This window comes from Mus caroli, unplaced genomic scaffold (assembly GCF_978045245.1).
Source record: "Mus caroli unplaced genomic scaffold, Mus_caroli_1 scaffold_17, whole genome shotgun sequence".
Classification (NCBI taxonomy): Eukaryota; Metazoa; Chordata; class Mammalia; order Rodentia; family Muridae; genus Mus; species Mus caroli.
The window spans coordinates 28685551-28698611 of NW_028227272.1; the positions used below are offsets into that span (position 1 = coordinate 28685551).

The 13061-nt window shown below is 38.8% G+C and overlaps 1 protein-coding gene and 1 long non-coding RNA gene across 18 annotated transcripts in view; one reads left to right on the forward strand and one right to left on the reverse strand.

Moving 5' to 3' along the window:
• The window catches only part of Dlg1 (discs large MAGUK scaffold protein 1), a 201106-nt gene that overhangs the window by 33478 nt on the left and 154567 nt on the right, over positions 1 to 13061 (forward strand). The gene's annotated exons all lie outside the window — the stretch shown is intronic.
• Positions 5422 to 13061, reverse strand: part of LOC110311709 (uncharacterized) — a 61856-nt gene continuing 54216 nt past the window's right edge. For both annotated transcript variants that reach the window (XR_015045752.1, XR_002379987.3), the window contains one exon: positions 5422 to 5480. This is a non-coding gene — a long non-coding RNA (uncharacterized LOC110311709). The remainder of the gene's footprint in view (positions 5481 to 13061) is intronic.

A 13061-nucleotide genomic window follows, 5' to 3' on the forward strand; every position in this document is an offset into this window, starting at 1 on the left:
AGTAGACTATGTGTGCACTTATATTCTTCAGTACTGTTGTTCTCATTGTACTGAAAGTATCATGCAAGTAGCATTGTTTAGTTTTCCATGGTATATCTACCTGCCCAAGTGTTGAATATATAGTAGCTACTCAGTAAATATTTGTTATGGGTATAGCTTTGGTCCAGATAACCGAAACTTGAGGCCTAAAAAATTATATTACTTTGTAATGCACTTAAAAATATTTCCGAAAACTCATTTTATTGGTGCTGGAGAAAAGTAGCTTAATGATGAGAACTCTGGCTGCTCTTCCAAGGATCTGGCTCCAGTTCCCAGCACCCAGGTGGGGGCTCACAACTGAGTGTGACTGCAGTTTCAGGAGAGCCAATGACCTTTGTTGGCCTCAGTGGACACCAAGCACACAAGTAGGGCACAGACTTAAATGCAGGCAGAACAGTCACACACCTAAGCTACACTATTAGAAATTAATTATAATTCTGCATCCTTTTTTAATAATAAATTCAGAAGGATCCAGAAAGTAGGTTTTCCTGTTGTTTCCACTTATTATTTTTTTTTCTTTTTTTAAAAAAAATAATTTATTTTCATTTTATGTACATTGATGTTTTGCCTGTGTGAGGTTGGTCTTCCAAAACTGGAATTACAGACAGTAGTGAGCTGCCAGGTGGTTGCTGGGAATTGAACCTGGGTCCTCTAGAAGAACAGCCAGTGCTCTTAACTGCCAAGCCATCTCTCCAGCCCTATCACTCATTTCTTGCTGAGTTATTTATTTGTTTATACCCCAAGATGCCCCTCACAGAGTCTCTCCTCCCATTCCCCTTTCCCTTTTCCTCTGAGAGTACAGAACCCCCCTGGGTGTCTCCCCACCCTGGCTCATCAAATCTCTGCAGTGTTAGGTACATCCCCTCTCACTGAGGCCAGTCAGGTTGCCCCAGCTCCAACTGTGGGACCCACATGGAGACTGAGCTGCACATCTGCTTGCTTGCTTGCTTGCTTGCTTCTTTTTTTGTTTTTCAAGACAGGGTTTCTCTGTGTAGCCCTGGCTGTCCTGGAACTCACTCTGTAGACCAGGCTGGCCTCGAACTCAGAAATCCATCTGCCTCTGCCTCCCAAGTGCTGGGATTAAAGGCGTGTGCCACCACTGCCCAGCCTGCTTCTGCTTTCTTATTTGGCTACTCCTCACTTAAATGCGGGAACAATCCATCGACTGTGTGACATTTGTATTTGTTTCTGGATTATACTAGAATTTAAAAACAGAATCCTTCCTCATATTAGTGCTTTCTGTTTCTGAGCTGCAGAATGTCAGCAGCTTCACCATTGTCCAGTAGAATTTCATACAGTGATGGAAACATCCTGAAAATGGCACTGTCCTGTCTACTAACACTTGAAATGTAGTTGGCTTTTACAAAGAAACATAAGTTTCTAATTTATTTAGTATTATTGGCTTGTAACAATCATTCTTATTCAGCAGCTAATCTTTCACTTTCTGCTCCTGTACTTTTTTAAAATATAATTTTTGAGGAATAAGCTTAATTTAAGCAAACTAACAGCATGCTTGTAATCCCATCTCCTGAGTAGTAGAGGCAGGAGAATTGCAAGTTCTAGGCCAGGCTGGGCTGTTTGGCAAGACCCTGTCTAAATGAAACAACAAAATCAAAACTGTCACTAAATGAATAACTTAGATAACCAGGCATGGCGGGTCTCTATTTCTCAGCATTCAGGAGGCAGAGGCAGGAGGTAGCTCACTGCAGTTCCAGGATGTACTAGTTTACTAGCTTTAGGCTCACCAGGGCTGGAGGGAGACACCCTGCCTCACCATCTCTCCTCCTCAGTCTATGCGCTGTCTCATTTTTATTCTTTCTCTCCCTCTCTCTCTTCTATGGGAAAGTGCTTCTTCTTCTTTTTTTTTAATGTGTGTGTACATGTGTACACACATGTTGAGGCCTGGATTCTTCCTCATCGCTTTTCAGTTTTTGAGACAGGGTCTCACAGAACCTAATCCTCTTCCAGCCATCAAGCCCCAGGGGTCTCCTGGGCTCTGCTGGGTTACAGGTGCGCACTGCCTTGCTTGGCTTTCTACAGGAGTGTGGGGATCTGTTCAGCTCTGTGAACTGAGCCATCTCCCTAGCTTCAGAAACTGTTTTTATTTGTCCTGTTTTTTTTCCAGGACTTAATAAGTAAGTAAGTAAATAAATAAGTACTTAATAAGTAAAAAGAATGTTTTTATTTTTCTCTTAGATAATTGATAGTGTATTTTACATTTATGGGACTTTTCACCCTTTGCTGATTTTACTTAGAAACTTTTCCTCAATAATTAAAAGAAATAAATTTGATTGTGTGTATGTGATTATATTTAAGTAAAAATGGAATTTAGATTCATACCTATTTTAGGAAAAAAATTCTAGATCTTCAAAAGATACATGCTAAGGTTTGAACCATAATGCCAGTCCTCCAGATTCAGGCTAAAACTTTCTGCATGCAGTGTGTGTGTGTTGAGAGTTATGGCCTTTGAGAATGATGGTGTCATGAGTGATTGTGTCATGAGAATGATGGTGTCATGAGTGATTTGGCCGTGCGAGCTGCACCTTGATGAAAAGTCTCAAGGTTCAAGGAGCCCTTACTGTCTTTCTGCCAGAGAACTGTAAAGTGTTCTGAAGGATGCCTTCTGCCCCTTTCAGATACCTGTCCAGAGGGTGTTCTCATACTGTTCTCACTCCAACTTCCATACTCATGGGAAATACATTTCAGTTCTTTATTAATTACGTAATCTGTGGAACTAGAGTCTAGCAACACAAACGAGCTGAAATAATTGTAAATAAGACTTTCAGTGAGCAGAACAATTCTTTCTGATTTTTCACTGTTGCTTCAGTAAGCAACTTTGTTATTTTGTATTTATGACGGTCTTGTCTATATATATGGCACTGCTAGTTGAGAGAAAAATGTAACTTAATTTTGGTACCTATTGTTAAGTAACTCCATAGGAATTGTGCCAGTTTGCATCCTTATTAGCAGTATATGATGAAATAGTTTTCTGCAAATTAGCAAAAGAATTGAGTTTTCAGATTTTTACTTCTTTGCTGGATGAGCATTGTTACATAAGTGAAGTTTTAATTTGCATTTCTTTATGGTATTTAAACAAGGTTTATTATACTGTATTATTTCCAGAAGTGGTCTTTTTTCCCTTTTGGTGGTTTGTAAGAACTTTGTCATTTTAATCAGAGATTAACCTTTGATGTCAGCTGATGGTCTCCACCCTGGTACACTTGGTCAAGGGTCTTTACTCACAGTGTTGCTCTTCACCCTCCCTTTTCAGTAAAATCGTTTTCTAAATTGTTACCTATTTGTTCTTGTCATTTTTAAAAAAATTCTTATTTACCTCCATCCCAATGAATTGAAATGACACCTAGTAAATTCCCATATCTTTGGATCTCTTTCTGGGAAGTCAGTCTGTTTCACTGGTCTGTTTCTGAACCAGCTTGACAGAGTTTGACTGATTGAAGCTTTACATAGTATAATTTAGAATCTGATATGGTCTTACTGCTTAGGACTGTTTTAGAGCTCTGCTTACTTAAATCTTACTTATTCTTTGTTTGAGAAAGGGTCTTGCATAGCTTGGACTGACCTTGAATGCATACTCCTCAAGTTTCTAAGTGTGTACTATTACCCCTAGCTTCATGTATTTTTCTATACAAAATTTGGACTCATTAAATTCATTAAACATTTTGTTGTTGAGGGGCCCTCTAAAAAATTAGCCTAACATCCTTGGGAATGTTTCTTGCCTGGTTCAGAGAGGCAATAGAGCTAGGTAGATACATCTTTCCAAATGCTAGTATGAATTAGCTATAAGAACATTCTGTAGGGCCAGTGAGATGATTCAGCAGGTCAGAGTGCTTGCCATGCAAACCTGATCACCTGAATTTGATCTGTAGAACCCACAGTAGAGAAAGAGAGCCAGCCAGCGCACTGAAGTCAGCCTTAACCTCCACGTGTGTGCAGTGGTGTGTGCCTCCACTCACACATGCACAGAGGGGAAACGCAACATATTTAAAAACAAACCACTGTAGTTTTCCTAGTTTTGAGAAGCTCAGTGGTAGATTATTGTAACTGGACTCCTTAGGGGCTGCTTTTTGTTAATAGGACACAGTATGAGCGAGGATTAAAGACGTATTTCACCTGTTTCCAAGTTGCTTTTATCCTTTGCATTATAATTTTACTAATTAACTAGGTCCAAATCTATTCTTTGACTAAAACACACTTTGAATTGAATTGAATTTCTTTGTTTGTTTATTTATTAGTTTATTCTTGAGGCAGGGTCTCAGCTGTGTAGTTCTGACTGGTCTGGAACTCACTATGCAAGTAGTTGCCAGTGTACCCAGCCCCCTCACATCCTTTACTCCTGTGCTAACTCTGTTGAGTCAGATCAGTGCTGATTAGGTTGCTCTGCTGCTGAGCTGCAGCACACCCAGCAGGTGTATTGAGAGATCTGATAAGAGATTGAAGGCAAGGGTGCTGTAACCAGTTGGTATCTTTGTTGTGGCTGAGGGAATGGAGATGGGTGGGAATGGGATATTTGTGTTTAATGAATTTTGAAAAATTTTAACATGTCATTAAATGTTTTACTGTAGCATTTTAAATGATTTTATTGTTTGGATGTTTTATAATTTATTTAATCAACATTTTTGTTTTTACTTTCCTTAAAATGATAAACTTGCTGTTGAATCAGCATAATCAAGGTCCTTTTGGCAGGAGTTTCTAATGTAAATAACATTTTAATGTGTTGGTAAACACAGCTATTGTCTCACAGTTAAATTACCTTCAGACTGTCTTTTCATTTGAACACCATACTATATACTGAATGTGTTTCCGCTAAGTTGTTTATATCTGGAAGGACTCATTAGTATCTCTTATTTGAAACACAGTGATTAGGTTTTTTTGAGCTTTCCAGTTTCTGTTGTTTGGATTTGGGTTTAGTGACAGGGTCTTACTATTTAATCCTGGCCTGGAATTTACTAAGTAGACCAGGGTGGCTCCAGGCTGACAGAGATCTGCCTGCCTCTGTGTTAATCTGGGATTAAAGATGTGCACTACCAGGCCATGCAGTACTGGATGGTGTTTCTCATTTCACCTTTTCCTTAACTTTCAGTATCTGGTAGTGCTCACCCATCTCACTCGGGATCTTCTGAGTCGATACTGTTTTCAAGCACTGCCTTTATTGTCTGTTCAGTTTTTTTGTAATGAATTCCAGGTGAATAAGCAAGGCTTCCCTTTTCTTGTTCTGCTGCTCTCACGTTAAATTCTTAACTTCCTTTAAATTTCTGTTTTTGCTGAAGTTACTCAACAGGTACTGTGCCAGTTAGATGGACGAGAGCCTACAAGGTCCTTGGCGAAGAGAGCGCTGGCTCTGGAGACTGTTGGACTGTTGAGTCCAGGACTGATTGAGGGGCCGGTTGCTCAGTATTCCTTCTGGGTTGCAGTGTCCTGATCTGTAACACAGGGGAGATAGAGTAACTTCTTTACAACCTCTTTAAGATTAGGTGAACTAAAACCTGTCAACTTATGAACAAAGTCTGGCTCATGGTAACGGAACTTTTAATAAATAGAAAATAATGCAGCCTCCTGGTGGACAGAATAGTCTTTTCTGAATAATTCCTTTTATAATTTCTGTCCCTTGCTTTTTAAATGTCTGGGGGTGGTGGATGGTTTTCAGTCACCATCAGAACAAGTTGAAACTTAGAATAATGGCAGTATAAAGGATGGTGATTCTTAAAGTTGCTTCTACTCATGCCTGTTGGTGCTCTATCAGCTTTTTGTCATGTTGATTCTATAGCTTTGAGCTCCCTACGCCTGGCGGGAGTGGCAGTTCCAGATCTGCAGCTGCTAAAGGTTAGGGTTAGGATAGAGTACATCTTCCAGGGGTGGAGAGAAAAGATGCGCCTTTATGCTGGGATGACTGTTTGTGTAGTCAAGGACTTATTTTAACTGGGTAACTGATGAAACATCAAGTAATAAGTTATATTATCATTTTTATTTTTGTTTGACCTGCTTGAAAATTATGAATACCAAATTTAATCTAAATGGACAAAGTCTTCTCATATACACTAGGGCACTTTTCCTTGTAATAGGTTGTATTAAAATTGCATTTCAGCAGAAACTTTGAGAGAGTTGTGAATGCTCAAGAGTTCAGTTTTTTTTTTTTTTTCAAAGTTAAAGTGAATAGAAATGCTGCCCTCTACTGTTAGCTAATACTTTACTGCCACACAAAAATGTTCCGAAGCCTATACCAGGATAATTTTTTAGTATTTATTATGCCACTAGAATAAATTTTGATAATATAAAAGTTATTGTGACAATGTGATTATTTTATTGTAATTTAGTAATATTTATTTACCTGAGATGTTTGTACTCATATTGACCTTTGGAAAAACTTTGGTCCTAAAGCAAGCTTTTGCTTATAGTTTTACATGTCATGTGGTAACCTTTAAGTAGTTCTTGCATTTTATCTTCTGCTTGTGTGACTCAAGCTTGCATTGATTACCTATAAGTAAACCATATATAATAATTTTTCTAAAACAATTATTGTTTCAGTTTATCTTTTGGTATTTAAAGTTTCAGAACTTTCATGTTTTGAAATTTCACATTTTGGATAGTATTAAGTAAAGATGTAGATCTTTGTTTAAGAACTAAAGGAAATTTTTCTTTAAAATTATGTTGAGTACATTTTACTCTCTGATGAAAAGATTGGGGTAATTTTAAGATTGCTTCTAGCTTTGTTTTATGGAGTACTTTTTACATATAAAGCCCTATACTGTATATAAAATAAATGATAAAACCCTATGCTATCTATAAAATAAACATGGGAGACAAAGTCCAGCAAACTGAGCAGTAGGTCAAATCAGGCTCCCTGGTGTTAGTGTGGGGAGGTTGTTGCCAAGAATCGTAACATGTGAAAGGTTGGATGCCGAGACTGGCTAGTAGTCTTTGCCATGACCATGGGTCTGCGGAAGTGTACCTTGACAGAAAAATGAGGCCATTTGTATTTAATTTATTTTGATATCTTGACTTGGATTTAGTTTTTGTACATGGAAGTTCTTCATATACCCTGGATATTAATCCTTTATTAGATTATTTATTAAACATTTTCTCCTGTTCTTTTGATTGCTGTTTTGGAAGCAGGGTCACTGTTAGCTCTGGCTGGTCTGTAACTCACTTTGTAGACCAAGGTGGCCTAGAACTCATAGAGATCAGCCTGCCTCTGCCTCCTGAGTTAAAGGCGTTCACTTCTGTGCTCACCCTCCCCATCTATGCCTGCCCTCTCTCATTCTGTGAATTTGCCTTTTGCAATGTTAATAGTATCTTGATGCATGAATTAAAGTTTTCCTGAAATCCAATTTGTCTTATTTTTCTTTTGTTAACTGTATTTTTGTTGTCATATCTAACGAACTTTACAGGTTCTCAGCATTTCATAGTTTAGGTTTATATTTGGTCCTTTGTTAGTTGTGTGTCCAGTTTTTTTTTTTTTTTTTTTTTTTTTTTTTTTTTTTTTTTTTTTTTTTTTTTTTAACATGGTATCAGGTAAAGGTCCAACTTCATTTTGTTACATATGCAAGTATAGTTTTTCTGTCACCACAGGTTGACCAACTGCCTTTTCTAATTGAATGATTTTGACATATGTGTAAAACATTATTTGACCATGTTTTTAAGGGGTTAATGTGGGCTTTCTATGTTATTCTATTCAGATATCTGCCTTTAGTATCACTGCTTTGAGTGCTGTGGTTCTGTAAGGTTTGAAACCAGGTACTTACTCTGTTTTTCACTGTCTCTTTCTTTCTGTCTCTTTCTCTCTCTCTCTCTCTCTCTCTCTCTCTCATGCTTCTCTGTGTGTGTCTGTTTGTCTCAGTCTCTCTGTCTATCTGTGTGTCTGTCTCTGTCTCTCTCTGTAAGTGTTGTAGATGTTTGTGTGTACGTGAATGTGTGGAGGCCAGAAGTTGACATTAGGAGTCTTTATCACCTACTCTTCTCCCTATCTTTTGATTAGGGTCTCAATGTATTCAGACTCAGGAATTGGCTAGATGTCTGGCTAGTGAGCTCTGGGTCTGCCTGACTAGGATTTAGATGCTAGTGATCTCTAGTGACCTCACTGTTGTGTGGGTGCCAGGGATCTGAACTCAGGTCCTCATTCGCGTGAGGCAGACACTTTCTTGACTCTCCATTTCCCTAGCTCCTTAGCTGTGATCATTTGAATTGAAAATTTCCCTTAATTTGGAGTTGTGGGCTTGCTGAAGGAAGTCTGCCACTAAGGGTGGACTCCGCCTTGGTCAGGTTTGCTCTCTGCTTCCTGCTTGCATTTGAGGATGCTCCTGGCACCATGCCTGCTTCCTCCTGCTTTGCTTCCCTGCCATGCTGAACTCGCCCTCTGGAATCTTAAGCTAAAATAAACCCTTCCATTAGTTGCTTTAATTGTGGTGTTCATCAAAGAAAAGGAAAAGTAATGAAGATATTTTAAACTTTCCTTAATACTTGTTTAGGATCCCTTGAGATTCTATATGAATTTTAGGGTGGGCTTTTAATATTATACTGGAAAAAAGTCACTGGGACTTTGAGTTTGCCTTGTATGTGTAGATTGGCTTAGAAGGAAGCACTGACATCTCAACAGTATTAAGTGTTTCCGAAGAGTGGGAAGTTTGTTAAGTTTTTGGTCATGCCCTAGTTTGTGTAGACAAGTATTGTTGTTTTCATTGCACAGTGGGATTCAACCACCTGTTACTCAGAGGCACTTGAGGTGGGAAAACTGCTTATTCCTCAAACAATACAGTAGTACTTGCAGGTATTATTAATCATGGGGGTGTATATAGGTTATGTGCAAATCAAAGGAACTTGAGCACACTCATTTGGGTGGCAAGGCGGCCTTGTAATCAGTCCCTCCAGGCTCCAAGGAAAACAGCTTTTTAAAGGATTTTGACATCAATATTCAGTGTCTTTTGTGATACATCAGATTTTTGTTTGTTTTATTAATGGGTAATACATATGGAAGTACTCACCTTCCTAATATTTTGGAAATAAATTTAAGGGGAAATTAAAGCTCATTTTTAAAAATGTGTGGTAGAAATCATTGGGGTCACTGGGTTTTTTGTTTGTTTTTACTGGTTTAGTGGAGTTTCCCCCCCCCCCCTTTGTGGTTTAGTCTTAGAAAATCCTCCATACATGCCTCCCCCCTTCTCTCTCCCTCTCTCTCCCTCCCTCCCTCCTTCCCTCCATTCTTCCCTTCCTTCCTTCCTCTCTCCCTTTCCCTCTCTCCCCTTCTCCTCTTTCCTGTTATCTCTTTGTCTCTATCTCTCTCCAGGACCTACTATGTATCCCTGGCTGGCCTACACTCACATCTGTCACAAATCTGTCTGCCTCTGCCTCTTCGTCCTGAGTGCAGGGGAACTATTTCCTTTTTTATCTTCTGCCTGATTGTGTTACTCATAGGGAATATGATTTCTCTAGCTATTATTGTAGAACTGTCTTTTGCAGTTCTACCAATTTTTGATTGTTAATAGTTTGGTACTGTATTCCTAAATGTTTACAATTATGTCTTCCTGTATCGAAACTGCATTAACATAAAATCTCCCTTCTTTGTCTCAAACCTTTTTTAAAAAATAGGTTATTTATTCTTTTTTTCTATTTGCTCTTTTTTTTTCTACAATTCAGATGTTACCTCCTTTCCCAGTTTCCCCTCTGCAAAACCCCTATTCTATCCCCCCTTACCCTGCTTTTATGAGGGTGTTCCCCCACCCATCTATCCATCCCTGCCCACTTCATCTCCCTAGCATTCCTCTACACTGGGGCATCAAGCCTTCACAGGACCAAGGGCCTCCCCTCCCATTGATGCTGGGTAAGGCTCCTTCAGCTCCTTCAGTCCTTCCCCTAACTCCTCCATTGGGGTCCCTGTGCTCAATACCATAGTTGGCTTCGAGCATTCGCATCTTTATTGGTCAGGCTCTGGCAGAGCCTCTCAGGAAACAGATGTATCAGGTTTCTGTCAGCAAGCACTTCTTGGCAACAGCAATAGTGTCTGGGTGTGAGATAGATCCCCAGGTGGGGCAGTCTCTGGATGGCTTTTCCTTCAGTCTCTGTTCCACTCTTTCTCCCTGTATTTCCTTTAGACAGAAGCAATTCTGGGTTAAAATTTTGGAGATGGGTGGGTGGTCCCATCCCTCAACCGGCGGGGGGAGGGAGGGGGCTATGCCTAACCTCTGGATATGGTCTCGACAGGTTCTCCTCCCCTTTTTGGGTATTTCAGCTAATGTCATCCCTGTGGGGTCCTAAGAGGCTCTTGCTTTCCTGGCATCTGGGACTTTTCTGGTTGCTACCCCCAGTTCCCTGTCCCCCATTGTTACACACCTCTGTTCAATTTCCTGATCCTCTGTACATCTCTATCTCTTCCCATACCTGATTCTTACCCTCTTCCCTCTCCCCCTTCTCTTCCTCCCAAGTCCCTCCTACCCTCTGCTTCCCTTGATTATTTTGTTCCCCTTCTAAGGAGGACTGAAGCGCCCACTCTTCGGTCTTCCTTCCTCTTGAACTTCATGTGGTCCTTGAGTTGTATTGTGGGTATTCCATGTTCTTTGCCAAATGCCCACTTATCAGTGAGTCATACCATGTATGGTCTTTTGTGACTGAGTTACCTCACTCAGGATGGTATTTTCTAGTTCTATCCATTTGCCTGTGAATTTCATGAAGTCATTGTTTTTAATAGCTGAGTAGTATTCTTTTGTGTAAATGTACTACATTTTCTGTATCCATTCGTCTGTTGAGGGACATCTGGGTTGTTTCTAGTTTCTGGCTATTACAAATATAGCTGCTATGAACAAGTGGAGCATGTGTCCTTATTACATGTTAGAGCATCTTCTGGGTATATGCCCAGGAGTGGTATAGCTTATTTATTCTTATTTTATGTGGGTTGGGTTTTCCCCCCTGTATGTATGTCTGTGTGAGGGTGTCTTATACAGTCGTTTGTTTGCTTGTTTGTTTTTTTAAGATTTATTTATTTAATGTATGTGAGTACACTGTAGCTGTCTTCAGACACCAGAAGAGGGCATCAGATCCCATTACAGATGGTTGTGAGCCACCATGTGGTTACTGGGAATTGAACTCTGGATCTCTGGAAGAGCAGTCGGTGCTCTTAACAGCTGAGCCATCTCTCCAGCCCCCTTATATAGTAGTTAGAGACAGTTGTGAGCCACCATGTAGATGCTGAAAATTGAACCTTGGTCCCCTGGAAGAACAGTTGTGCTCTTAATTACTGAGCCATGTTTTCAGCCCCTTGTCTTAAAATTTATTGATTTGAAGTGTTTTGTTTTGTTTTGTCTGACAAGGCTATCAACATTCAGCAGTTTGTGGTGCCACACGAACATACCAGCAGGTATGGGAGGCAGGAGGATCTCTGATTGAGGCCAGCTAAGACAACATAGAAGAACTTTCCTTGTTTGAAGAAACTTAAAAAAAAGTTTGCTAGGTGTGGTGGCAATACACCTTTGATCCCAGCACTCAGGGGACAGAATAGGCAGATATCTGATCTTTAGTGCTATGAAAAGCAAAACCTATAAATAAATAAGCAAACAAACACACACACATATACATACATGCATACTAATATATATATATATATATATATATATATATATATATATATATATATATATATAGAGAGAGAGAGAGAGAGAGAGAGAGATCCCCGTTCTCTTTTTGGTACTATTTGTGTCTATAGCAATTCTCATTCCTTACTTTCAGCATGTCTTTGTATTGAAAGTTGGGCTGTTTTAGACAAATACTTGAATCATGCTTTGTTTTAAAAATATATTCTTCAGTCACTATTTTTATTGTTAATAGAGGATAAAACAATTTATATTTGTAATTACTAGTTCTGGAGGGTCTTCTCCCGCTTTGTGATTTATTTCTTGGGTATTTTATGGCAGTCTTGTTCATTTCCTATATTTCTCTCTTCTGTGTTTGATTGATTTTGCATAGAACATTTAAATTTCTTTCTTTTATGTATGTTCCATTTCTATTTTCTTTATAGTTGCCATGAGAATTACATTGAACATTCTAACAATACAGCACAGTATTTAGAACTTAGACTAACTTACCCTCAGAAGCTCAGGACAATTGCTTTTTGACAGCTCTTTCCCACCCCTTTTTGTTGTCGATATCCAGATTATATCTTCATGTTTAATGTGTCCTAAAGCATGAATTAACTAAACAGCTCCTTTAAATGTAATAGTCCTTAAATTTGTTAGGACAAATTTATAAGGTCATAAACCAAAATAAAAACCTGCAATACAGGCTAAACATCTCTTATCAGAAGATCTGAATTTCTCTATAGTCCAAAAACTTGGAGCCCTGAAATGAGCTCACCTGTAGGAAATTCCACACTTGACTGTATGTGATAGGTTACAATCAGAATGCTGGTATGTTAACTATGTAGACATTTCCCTTTAGTTCATGTGTATAAGGTATTTATTGAAACATAAATGAATTTTGTGTTATGTGTATACACACAGACACACATACTTCCATGCTACTAGTACTTACTTATCTTACTGTAATTCTTTCAGCATGAAAATACCCTTTCCCAACTTCGAACTTTTGATCACCAGTCTAGTCTGTCCATTCCTCTCTGAAAACCATCATAGCTCTATTTCTTTAAAGATTTCTCTACACAGCTTGTTATCACTTTCTTATCTTGGAATAACTCTTAAGTTGTCTTTAATACATCCTTAACACTCCATTTAAATTGTTCTATTAAATTGCTGACAGTTTCCCTCTTGTCACAGTTAACGATCACTTCTCCTAGTCTCCAACCTTTTCGTAGTAGTTTTACAATCCAGCTCACTTTGGCTGTCATTCTTCAGCTCTTGGTTTCTGCTAATGTGTTGTTATATTTAGCTTAGTATTTCACCAGTTTTTCTGAATTTTCTTTTGTCTTGCCTATAATTTGGTAATGACTTTGCTCTTGTTTTATTTTTTAATTACTAAGATCAGTCTTGTTTATTCTTTTGACTTTAACCATTGTCTGTATAATG